This window comes from Sorex fumeus, unplaced genomic scaffold (genome assembly GCF_029834395.1).
Source record: "Sorex fumeus unplaced genomic scaffold, SorFum_2.1 ptg000061l, whole genome shotgun sequence".
NCBI classification, from domain to species: domain Eukaryota; kingdom Metazoa; phylum Chordata; class Mammalia; order Eulipotyphla; family Soricidae; genus Sorex; species Sorex fumeus.
In genome coordinates this window covers 9,630,540-9,643,413 of record NW_026606118.1, presented here as the reverse complement: position 1 = coordinate 9,643,413, position 12,874 = coordinate 9,630,540, and positions in this window count along the sequence as shown.

Below are 12,874 nucleotides of genomic sequence, written 5' to 3'. Positions count from 1 at the left end.
CTATTTGGGCTCTCAGCCTTGCAGGGAGATGCTGAGGAGCGTGATGAATGAAGGCAGAGTGCAGGCTCTGCTCAGAACGTCCTGGGCACAGACTGTTGCTCAGAGCTTCACACTGAAATGTAACGTGTGCTTCTCACAGCGAAGGAAGATCAGCATGCTGAAAGGAGCAAGGGAGCTGAAATAGATGCAGGATTTTATATTCCTAAAGAAGCACTACTGCAGTACTCTTAATAATTATTATTGCTCTGGAGCGATAGCACAGCGGGTAGGGCATTTGCCTTGCACGCGGCCCATGCGGCCCACTGGAGTTCGATTTCTCTACCCCTCTTGGAAAGCCTGGCAAGCTACCGAGAGTATCCCGCCCGCACAGCAGATCCTGGCAAGCTCCCCGTGGCGTATTCGATATGCCAAACACAGTAACAACAAGTCTCACAATGGAGACATTACTGGGCCTACTTGAGCAAATTGATGAACAACGGGAGGACAGTGCAACAGTGCTAAAGTTATTATTTAAAAAAATCTCACAATCTCATTGGACTTGGTTTTGGGTTTGGACTTTTTGGGGTTTTTGTTTGTGGTTTTTGGTTTTGAGGGAGGGTTGGTTTCTCCCAGATACAGAATGTTGAACCTATCAATCCTCTGACCAGCATGAGCAGATCCTGCTGTGTCCCCTAAGAAAAGGATCTTGCAAGAACCCTTCACTGCTTTTTGTTGGTACAACTTCCCAGTTCCTCTGTTCCTTTAGGCCTAAAAATCCCTGGCTGGGTAAAGCACCCTGGGCCCCCTTTGCATCTGCTGTTTGCATGGGTGGCTCATGAATTGCTGAATAAAGCGAACAAAATCTATAGAAATAACTCCGTTGAACTTTGATTTTTACACCCTGAAGACATGGATTTCAGTGTCAAAATCCATCTCCCAGCTTCCAGGAACCAGTATCTAGAAGCAGTATTTAATGTTAGTATTAGCAATAGGCACTGTGATTAAAAAAAAAGAGAGAGAGACAAAATTATTCAGTCTCCTCAAAAACTTATTTTTACAAAAGCATATAGCCCAGTGTAAAACAAGGAAAGCTAAAACTGCTAAAACTGCCTCTGCACCAGCATAGAAATAAAAAAAAATCTAAGCTTTAGAGCCACACTGACCAGGCTTAACACCCTCAGCTCTTCCACTGGCATATTCTGAAATTCTGAAATTATTTCCGCCTCTGCAGAACATCACTAATAGCTGGCGTGATGATTCATTCAGACAATTCAGAAAACTTTCCGTTAAGATAAAATGACAGTTATGTGGTTTTGGATAATGTTAATATTTTAGAATGCCTCTGTATAAAATTTAGTCTTGTATAATGAGAAACCAAAGCCTAGTCAAGTTATGGCAGGGAAAATCTTTTACTGATGGCCTAGAGCTGCAGCCGGGGAAACCAAGACTCAGGGATCACTCACACCCTGCACCCAAGCACCAAGAGTGCTACAGGCACAGTCACACTCAGCTCAGCTCTTCATAAACGAGGTCTTTAGCTGCTGTAATTCTGACTGGTGGAAAGTTCCACAAACGGAGGCTGGTCAAAGTTCAATCACAGATGACCTTTGGGTTCACTTTTTCTACTAGTGCAGATGTCTCAGTATCTCCAAAAGTGCGTTGGAAACTAAATAGCCTCCTGACCCTAGTTTTTAATCAATATTCAAGATGGCTCCATCTTGAGCTCAGAGGGATAGCACAGCATGTAGGATGTTTGCCTTGTGTGCGATGGATTTGGTGTCAATCCCTGACATCCCATATGGTCCACAGTGCATGTCACTGTCACTGTCCTCCTGTTGTTCATCGATTTGCTCGAGCAGGCCCAGTAACGTCTCCATTGGAGACTTTTTTGTTGTTACTGTGTTTGGCATATCGAGTACATCACGGGTAGCTTGCCAGGCTCTGCCGTGCGGGTGAGATACTCTCGGTAGCTTGCGGGGCTCTCCGAGAGGGGCGGAGGAATTGAACATGGGTCGGCCATGTTGGCTGCATGCAAGGCAAACGCCCTACTGCTGTGCTATTGCTCTAGCCCCACAGTGCATAGCCAAGACTAAACCCTAAGCACTATTGCGTGTGGCCTTAACATAAGACAAAACAAAACAAAAAAAGAGGTTGACTCTATCTTTGCTTTATTTTTTTTTGGTTGTTTTATAGCACATATGAATATCTTTTTTGTTTGTTAGGTTTTTGTTTGGGGATCCCTAGTTCTGCACACAGGGATCACCCCTGGCAATGTCAAGGGAACATCACTTCTCACATTTTAAGTTTTCCTGTTGATGATATCTCTTGGGCGGGGCGCTTTTCTCCCCGCCCTAGCCAGGGCCCCGGCAGCCGAAGACCTCCAGGACCAGCCACCACCATGCTGAGACCACTCTCCGCACACCTGAAGGTACCGGCAGAGGGACAAAGCCAAGACTCTGAGACTATAAAAATAAACCAGCTCCCAGAACCGCGCAGCCGCGACATCTTATTATGACATCTCATTCCTACTTTGACAAACTGGCAGGCTACCGAATGTAGCCTGCCCACACGGCAGAGTCTGGCAAACTCCCCGTGGCGTACCCAATATGCCAAATACCAGTAACAATGATGGGTCTCATTCTCCTAAAGAGCCTTGAATATAATCTCAGGGCTAGGATGAAGGAGACGTTACTGGGGCCTGCTCGAGGCAATTGACGAATAACAGGATGATCTGTGATCTGATCTGTGATATCTCTTGGAAGACACCACACTTGAATCAGCCTAATTCAGAGGAAGAAGAGGAGAAAGGTTACAAGCTCTAACTTTTCTGACCTCAACATTTCTGCCTTCAACACAAACCCAGCACAGAGGGCCTGAAGTACTGCAAGACACTCTAGGTCATGAGTCATTTTTCTTCTCTAAGCAATTAGCAATCACCAACATGTATTCAGAGAGCAGAATTCAAGCAGACAGGCACTGACAATTCATCATTATCACAACAAAAGAACCACAACTTTTATCCTCCCCAGAGGAAGTAAGATTTTTAGAACTTTGAAATTGATACTCTTCCCAGACTTATGATTTATTTCATTATGGGTCTTGAAAATTACACATTTGGGTCTTGATTTACTTCATATGGGTTTTGAAAGTTTATCCATTTGTTTATGAGAACCAGGTCCAGATGACCCAGTAGCCACATACAACCAAAAAGCTATGAGATTGTTGAACATAGCATTACTAACTTAATCCACAGGGGGTACCACCTCTACATTTGCCACCAAATTACCTTTTGGAAGAGGGTACCCTTTATCTACTCTCAACTGACTGGTTCCTCTTTCCCACATCTTCCGTCAGCTGCTATGATAAAATCTATTATTTGCTACAGTCCAGATCAAAAAATGAACAAATCTCCTATATGTGGTCCCAACTTTTAAGTGCCATGCCTGCAAATTGGTAAGAGTATCAGCAATAGTGTCAATGCCAAATGAATCAAATCCAATTCAACTCCTATAGCAGATACCCAAGATATAAAAAGAAAGAAATCTAAATGTATCACCAGAAAGGGCTGGAGCGATAGCGTAGTGGGTAGGGCATTTGCCTTGCACACGGCCGACAAGGCGGACCCAAGTTTGATTCTTCCACTTCTCAGAGAGCCCAGCAAGCTACCGAGAGTAACTCACCTGCACGGCAAAGCCTGGAAAGCTACCCATGAAGTATTTTTGATATGCCAAACACAGTAACTGGGCCTCCTCCACTCAGATCTCCCATCTTCCAGTATGTAGGCATAACACGCAACAACTGCCCCCCGGCGGGTGCCATGTAACCTCATCAATGACCAAGACCCAGAGACTATAAAACCCAGCTCCCAGAAGCATCTTATTATCTAGCTCTCACTCTGGAGAACCTGGCAGGCTACCGAAAGTATCCTGCCTGCACGGCAGAGTCTGGCAAACTTCCCGTGCCAGATTCAATAGACCAAAAACCAGTAACAATAATGGGTCTCATTCTCCTGACCCTGAAAGAGCCTCAAATGTGGCACTTTCTAAAATCTCAGGGCTAGGATGAAGGAGACAGGAGACTGGTGCCTGCTCGAGGAAATCGATGAACAACAGGATGACAGTGATACAGTGAAACACAGTAACAAGTCTCACAATGTTACTGGATCCGCTGGAGCAACAGGAGGACAGGGACAGTGACAGGGACAGGGACTACCAGAAAATAAAATATTCAGTCATGAAAAACTGCAAGAAGAAAATAAGGATCATGAAACAACAGCCCAAAAAATGGCAGTAGAAGAAATTTATCGATAAATTTTAAGTGTATTGCATTTCTAATTAAAAACAAAAAGTGGCTGAATTTTAAAAATACAACTGCATACTGCCTAAGACTCACTTTGCCTTAAGTATTACTGTATCACTGTATCACTGTCATCCCATTGTGCATCGATTTACTCGAGTGGGTGCCAGTAACGTCTCCATCCGTCCCAGCCCTGAGATTTTAGCAGCCTCTCCTTACTCCTCTTTCCCAATGTATTGGAGGCTCTTTCAGGGTCAGTGGAATGAGACCTGTTATTGTTACTGTTTTTTGGCATATTGAAATGCCAAAAACTGTGTTTGCCTTAAGTATACTCACAAATTAAAATTTTAAAAATGAAAAATATCTATTCCAGGCAATTGGTAACTGATAGAGACCACAGGTAATCAAAAAAAGCATGCATCAGAAAAGAATACTTTAAGTTTAAAACCTCATAAAACACAAAAATAGTTCATTCTATAATGATACAGGATCAAAGGACATACAAAGAAGTTCAAATAGTAGGCAAACAGTCATAAAGGGAAATATATATATGCAAATATACACATTTTCAGATATATATATGAAAGCTCACATCACCCAACCTTTAACAAAATGTCATTGATATTCTAAAGAATGTCTTAATGGCTTCTACCAAAATAAAACAATCTTCACATTGTTTCCTCTATGGATATTTTTGTAGTATTTTCAGGAGTTTTTCATAACAGAGCATACAAAATATATTATTTTGGTTGTGCTTTGGACTGGGGCTTGGGATAGAAACATTCCAAATTTGGTGGTAGGAAGGTGTAATGGTGTAGGTCTTGGTGTTTGAATATTAAATGTAATCAAATATTGTAAACTACTTCATAAAATTCAGGTCTCCCAAAGAAGAATAGAAAGAGCTATGCTTGGAATATCACGTTTCACTCAAATGAGAGAAAGAATCCGGAGTTCTGACATCCGTCGACGATCAAGAATCAGGGACGCTGTCTCATTTGCCAAGGTGTCGAAAATCAGATGGGCTGGTCACGTAATGAGATTTAAAGACAACCACTAGACTAGAGCTGTTACCGACTGGATTCCATGGGATGTCAAAAGATCGTGTGGCCACCCACCTACCAGATGGTCAGACTTCTTCGTCAGGATCATGAATGATCGGTTTGAGGCTCTTCATGTTCCCGGAGCGAACAGATGCCATTGGGCTACACTAGCACGCGACAGGGACAAATGGAGACGTTACTGGCGCCCACTCGAGCAAATCGACGACTAACGGGAAGTTAAGTGATTAAGTGATTAAGTGATTCATAAAATAAAAAAATTAAGAACAAACAACAACAAAAAAAGGACATGCAAAGAATGTACTTCAGGATAATAAATCTGGGGATGGAGCAATAGCACAGAGGGTAGGGCATTTGCCTGGCACGTGGCTGACTTGGGTTTGATTCCCAGCAACCCATATGGTCCCCTGAGCATCGCTAGAAGTGATTCCTGAGTGCAGAGCCAGGAATAACCCCTGAGCATCGCTGGGTGTGACCCAAAAAGAAAAAAAAAGATAATAAATGCAATATACAATAAGCCAGTCAGGCAAAACTGGTTCGACTGGTTCAGCACCTCCATGAATGTGCGAGGAACGCCAAGAGAGAGATAGCCACAAAAAGTCGCCTATCTTCGAAAACTCTTGAGCTAATTCGCCAGCGTGGTTTGGCGCATGCCTCAGGCAACCGCAAACTAACGTCCGAGCTTGCAAAGCAGTGCAGAGATGCAATCAAGGAAGACCTCAAAGAGAGAAGAGCAGAAGTACTGGTAGATGCGGCAGAAGCCGGGAAAAGTATTCGTAACGCCCGCCTGTCCTTCGCCAACTATAAGACCAAGATGACTGCCCTCCGACGTCCTGATGGATCCATCACATCCTCCAGAACGGCAATGGAGAAGATTATCCATGACTTCTACTCAAATCTCTTCGATAGCCATGTCCACTTGCCGACATACCAAATTCCACAGGATGGGTATGTCGTTCCCAACGTTCTCCCTTCCGAAATCCGACACGCCATTTCGTCAGTAAAGAAGCAAACAGCACCCGGCCCAGACAAGGTCACACCTGAACACCTGAAGAACCTGCCGTCAGTACTCATCAATACACTGGCTCGGCTCTTCACTCGCTACCTATCTGAATGCAAGGTTCCATCTCAATGGAAAACCAGCAGGACCGTACTACTGTTCAAGAAGGGAGACATCCATGACATTGGCAACTATCGCCCGATCTGCCTATTGTCTGTCATCTACAAGTTGTTCACTCGAGTCATCCTGAATAGGATTGGCAGAACACTAGATGAAGGACAACCATGTGAGCAAGCAGGGTTCCGCAAAGGATTCAGCACCATCGACCATATCCACACGATAACCAAACTCATTGAGGTTTCTCGGGAGTTCAAGATGCCGCTCTGCTTAACGTTCATTGATTTAAAGAAGGCCTTTGATTCTGTTGAGACGGAAGCGGTCATTGAAGCCCTAGCCAATCAGGGCATTCAAGCCCAATACATCAGGATCCTCCGTGAGCTGTATTGCGGATTCACTACCAGGATCTCACCATTCTACAAAGAAGTGATCGTTGATGTCAAGAGAGGGGTGCAGCAGGGTGATACCATTTCACCGAAACTCTTCAGTGCCACCCTCGAGAACATCATGCGACGACTGGAATGGGAAGGAATGGGAGTGAAGATAGATGGTCGGCAACTACACCACCTCCGCTTTGCTGATGACATTGTTTTAATAACACCAAACATCAGCCAAGCGGCACAAATGCTGGCCGACTTTGACCGTGAGTGTGGAAAGGTAGGACTACAGCTGAATCTTACGAAGACAATGTTTATGAGAAACAGCCTTGTTCCTGACGCCCCATTCGCTCTCAATGGAACGACCATCTCCGAATGCAACAGCTATGTGTACCTAGGTCGAGAGGTCAACATGACAAATGACCTGGCACCCGAGCTGCGCAGGAGGAAGAGGGCGGCTTGGAACGCCTTCAAGAACGTCGAAGAAATAGCTAAGAGGACGAAGAACCTCCGGCTCCGGGCACATCTCTTTGATTCCACTGTTCTTCCTGCATTAACATATGCCTCAGAGACCTGGGCCCTACGCAAACAAGATGAGAACGCCATTCAGGTCTCCCAAAGAAGAATAGAAAGAGCTATGCTTGGAATATCACGTTTCACTCAAATGAGAGAACGAATCCGGAGTTCTGACATCCGTCGACGATCAAGGATCAGGGACGCTGTCTCATTTGCCAAGGTGTCGAAAATCAGATGGGCTGGTCACGTAATGAGATTTAAAGACGACCGTTGGACTAGAGCTGTTACTGATTGGATTCCACGGGATGTCAAGAGATCGCGTGGCCGCCCACCTACCAGATGGTCAGACTTCTTTGTCAAGGTCATGAACGATCGGTTTGAGGCCCTCCATGTTCCCGGAGCGAAGAGATGCCATTGGGCTACACTAGCACGCGACAGGGACAAATGGAGACGTTACTGGCGCCCGCTCGAGCAAATCGACGACTAACGGGAAGTTAAGTGATTAAGTGATTAAGTGATACAATAAGCCCATAGTGACATCAAACTCAAAAGTGAAAAGCTGAGAACTTCATTTAAGGTCAGTAGCTGTCAAGGATGCCCACATTGATCACTTTTATTCAATCTAATATTGAAGTCCTTATAAAAAATGGGGTTCTTGGACAACAAAAAAAAGGCATCCAAATAAGAGGAAAGAGTTAAATTCTTTTGTTTGCAAATGAGGTGGTTTTATATAAAGATAAATTGGTAACTGATAGAGACCACAGGTAAGATTCACTTTGCCTTAAGTATTACTGTATCACTAACATCTAAGGAGTCTACAAAAAGGACTGTTAGAATTAATAAATGATTATAGCAGTCTTCAGAAAGCAAAATCAATCACAAAACTAGCTATATTTCCATACACTGAATATGAACTAATAAAAAATAAAATAAAATCAGGGAAGCAATTTCATTAACAATAGAATCAAAGATTATACAAATTATAAATTTAACCCAAAACACGGATATTATAAAATATCAATGAATACTCTAAAATAACATTGTGTAAAAATTTATGAAAGAAATTGAAGACACAAATAAAAAAATAATTATAAATTGGAAGAATGAATACTAAGATGTCTATAGTATCTAAAGTACTCTTTGGATTTAATGAAACTACTTTCAAATTCCAATAGTACTTTCTACATAAATTGGAAAAACAGCTCTAAAATTCACATGTCTGTCTGTCTGTCTATCTGTCTTAATAAATAAGAACAAAGCTGGAGTCATCATATTGCTGTATTTCAAAGTACATAACCTATAAGAATCAAACTAGGTACTAGTATAAGAATAAAAAGGTTGATTGAAATAACTGATTAAAAGATTCAGAAGTAGATGTATCTACTTACATAGTTGATATTGAATTCGACAGTGGTATCTGGAACATGTGATAGAGAAAGTTTCATGTTTTCAATGAATGTTAGTAGGACACTGGCTAACAATATGCTAAAGAATGGAACAGTCCCTTATCTTTAAAAAACATCCACAAAAACATCAACTCAAAATAAAAGCATACCTGAAATTGCAAATGTAATAGAAAAATACATTTAAGGGTAGTTTAATGATCCTAGTTTGGGCAGTGATACTTGGATATGACCCTGAAAACACAAGCAACAAAAGCAAATATTAAATGTCATTGCATCAAACTATGAAACTTCTGCACAGTGAGAAAGTATTGAAGAGAAAATATCTGGAGTAGGAGAAAATATTTGAAAATCATGTTTCCAAAACTGGGTTAATATCTGAAATGCAATCTGAAATATATCAGGAACTTGAACAATCAATAGAATAAAATTATAAAGCTCAATTGTAAAATGAGCAAAGAACCTGACTAGACAACTTCTCAAAATAAGAGATTCAAATGACTAATAGGCAAATGATTAACATGACTAATAGGTATATAATTAACATATATATATATATAACATACCTATATAACATACCTATATAACATATATATATAACATACCTAGAAGTATCATTAATCATAGAGAAATCCAATTAAAACCCTTATGAAATATCACTTATAAAGGCAGTTAGCAGAAAGATAAAAGATAGCAATTGTTAGTATATGGAGGAATACCTTTGTTTACTGTTAGAGGAAATATAAAATTTAATATCACTATTATAAAAAAGGCTGTACAAATTCCTCAAAAGTTAAAAATAAAATCACCATAAATCTGGCAATTCCTCTCTTGAATTAAATTTATTAAATGAAATGAAGTCATGATCTTAAAGGGGTAACTGCCCTTTCACATTTATTGTAGCTTTTATTCTCAACAGCAAAGATATGGAATCAACGTGTGCCCATTGAAAAGAATGGAATAAAAAACAGGAGACACATATGGAAACATAGATGTATAGAACTTGATCATACTTATGGAGACACATAAATAAATTTAGTTTACATAAGTATATGTAGTTTATAGATAAACTTGCACACAGTCAACATGGCCTACCTGAGTTCGATTCCTCTGCCCCTCTCGGAGACCCTGGCAAGCTACCGAGAGTATCTCGCTCACAGGGCAGAGCCTGGCAAGCTCCCAATGATGTATTCGATATGCCAAACACAGAAACAACAAAGTCTCCAATGGAGACGTTACTGGGCCCGCTCTAGCAATAGATAAATATATGTTATAGATATATAGACAAATATACATTAGATAATTAGATTATATAATTAAATATAGATAATATAGATTTATAGATAAATATATAGATAATAAATATAAGTATATGTACAATGAGAAAAATCACCATATCCTTAAAAAGAAAAAATCCTGTCATTTGCAATATGAATACACTTCAAGGAATTTCTGTTAGGTAACTCAGGCATAGAAAGAAAAATACTGACAACTCATTGATGTGTGAAATCTATAAGAATATAACTCATAGAGACAGAGAAAATAATAGAGGACAGGGTCAAATGGAGAGATGTTTGTCAAAGAGTTTAAATGAATAGCAATCTATTGTAAAGTATCATAACTATAGTTAATAACACTTCACTGGAAAGTTAAATTTGTAAAAGATCAGGAAGGTTCTCAACATGAATAAATTATAACTACAAAAGTTAGTAAATGTTTAAATATCTTGACTCTAGTAGCCATTTTGCAATGGTACCTTTTAGAAATGTCAAAGTACAACACAAATAAATTTTATCAATCATATCTTAATAAGGCTAAAAGATGAAAGATTCTTGTAACATATACAAGATTATTCTTAAATTTAAATGGAAGGACATGTATCTAGAATTAACTAATGCAATTTTGAAAAAGAATAAAGCAGAAAGCAATCTGCTCAATTTCAATACATAATTAAATAGCTATAGCAATCAAGTCTGCATGGGACTGGTAAAAGAATAGACACATCATATGAACAGAATAGAGAATCCAGACATAGGACAAACTGATCTTTGACAAAAGCTCAAAAGCAGTCCAAAGGAGAAAAAAAATAGCATTTTCACCATATGGGTTGGGAACAATTGGACACGAAAGCAAAAATAAAATGAAAGCCCTCAATTTATGCAGTTTCAGTTCAAAAGTTGTCATACTGTTCTTAGTTAAATGGCCACATGATAACACATTATTAGGACAAGGCATCTCTGTAAGATTAAGATTTTTACAGAGATTTGCTTAACTTGGGTGTTTTCATACAGAAGGTGATAGAGACAATCTCATACAATTTATTCTGTTCACCATTTTGTAATGGTGAAGAATAACCATGAATTCCAACATAGAGTTTCTGTGTAGGCAGTGGGGCATTTTGTGTATCACATATAAAGCCACTATTTGTGTGATTGCTAATGAATAATTGTGACATCCCTTCCTAGTTTGGGTGTATGTTAAAGACTTAGAGTTGAAAGGAAAATCTTTTGTGTTCTGAGCTCATCTAGGACTGAAAGACTATGCATCAAGGAGGAGTATATTATCTTCACTATGGCAAACCGCCTGGATAGCTCCCTGTGTCGAAGTATGGTATATGACTCTCTTGGGATAGGTGCCACAGAATGCTGCCAGCAAGAGGAATTTCTTATGAAATGATGTATTGCAGAACCCCTCCCAAGAAGGGCACAGGGCAAGAGAAGAAAGCTAATGAGCAAATGGTTTCTATGGTAACTAGTTTTAATGTGCTATCGGGGTGCTCTAAAGTACACACTGTCCCTCAGAGTTATTCTGCTTTTAAGATAAAAGAAGAGTATTTTTGTGCCCCATGTAAGTTGGCTATTGGTCACTGGCTCTGAAGAAAGAGTAGGGAAAGGAAGCAGGAAGAGAGTCTCTCTAGGGAGGCAGGTGCTATTCAGCCAAAGTCAAAAACTTTAAAGAAAGTCAGTCCTTTGCTGTCAGCGGCCAGCGTCTTCTGGGAATTGGATCGATGTATCTGGACAAGGATGCTCATCTAGGCACTGCTAACATCGATTAAAATCTACCCCCTGTGATGTCCAGGTCCTCTTGCTATGTATACGTAGTGTAATCATTTTTATAGGTATAGTGACAGTAGCCAAACAAATTGCCAAGAGGGGAGTTAGAGTCACAGACTCTAGACCTGCTATGAAATGCATGTGATGGTCTTAAACAGCATATTATCTCCCTCATCCACAACACAATTTAGATTTCTATTGCATAACTTTTCTGTATATTGTCTCTGAGTTGTCTGAGTTCCTACTTCCCTGGTTGACTAATTCACAGTTAACTTATCAAAAAGGTACCCGAGCTTGCAATTCTACTGCAGTTATTAATGGACATGACCAAGTAGTCATTTGAATGACAAACATAATCTTCTCTCCTTCACTGTTTGGCAATGATCCTACATCTTGTGATTTTTAGGATCAAAGAAGCCTGCTGATAGCGAAGATACATTCAGTGTTTGGTGGTATACGAGCACAAGGAACCCAAAGTAACTAGGTGACAGTCATAGTTTTAGACTGCTGCGATTTATATGCCCTTCAGTTGTTGAGGCTCCACTTCTAAACTCACAAGTCTAAAGCAGTAGAGTCCCAAACTCCTCAGGACTGGAATGAAAAACAGTGACAAGTCTCTCCAAGAGTGATACTTGAATACAAAGCTAGGAATAATGCCTACCTAAGAACATTGGGTTGATCCTTCTCCCCACAATGAAACAAAACAAAAAGTAAAGTTGAAATTTATGTTTTAGGAGTGAGAAATATAAATTCCCAACTGGAACATTTGGAGTGACGATAATTTAGATCAGTAGTCCTATTTTCACCTCCGGATCCCTTCCTATGTGATTTAGTCTGTTGTCAAGAGGATGCATATAATGTCAATGTTTTTAAGCAGTAAATCCCATCCTGGATGAAGTTTTAGTACTCTGTCCTTACAGGGTCTTTCCACTGGTAAGTGCATCAACAATACTTTCAAGGAACCTTTTCAAAGCTTTCAAACCAGCAGTTTCTGAATATACAGAATATAATGGAACCATTATATCGCCTAGTCTATGCCTCTTGACCATAGATTAGGCTGTTTATTTAAATAAAT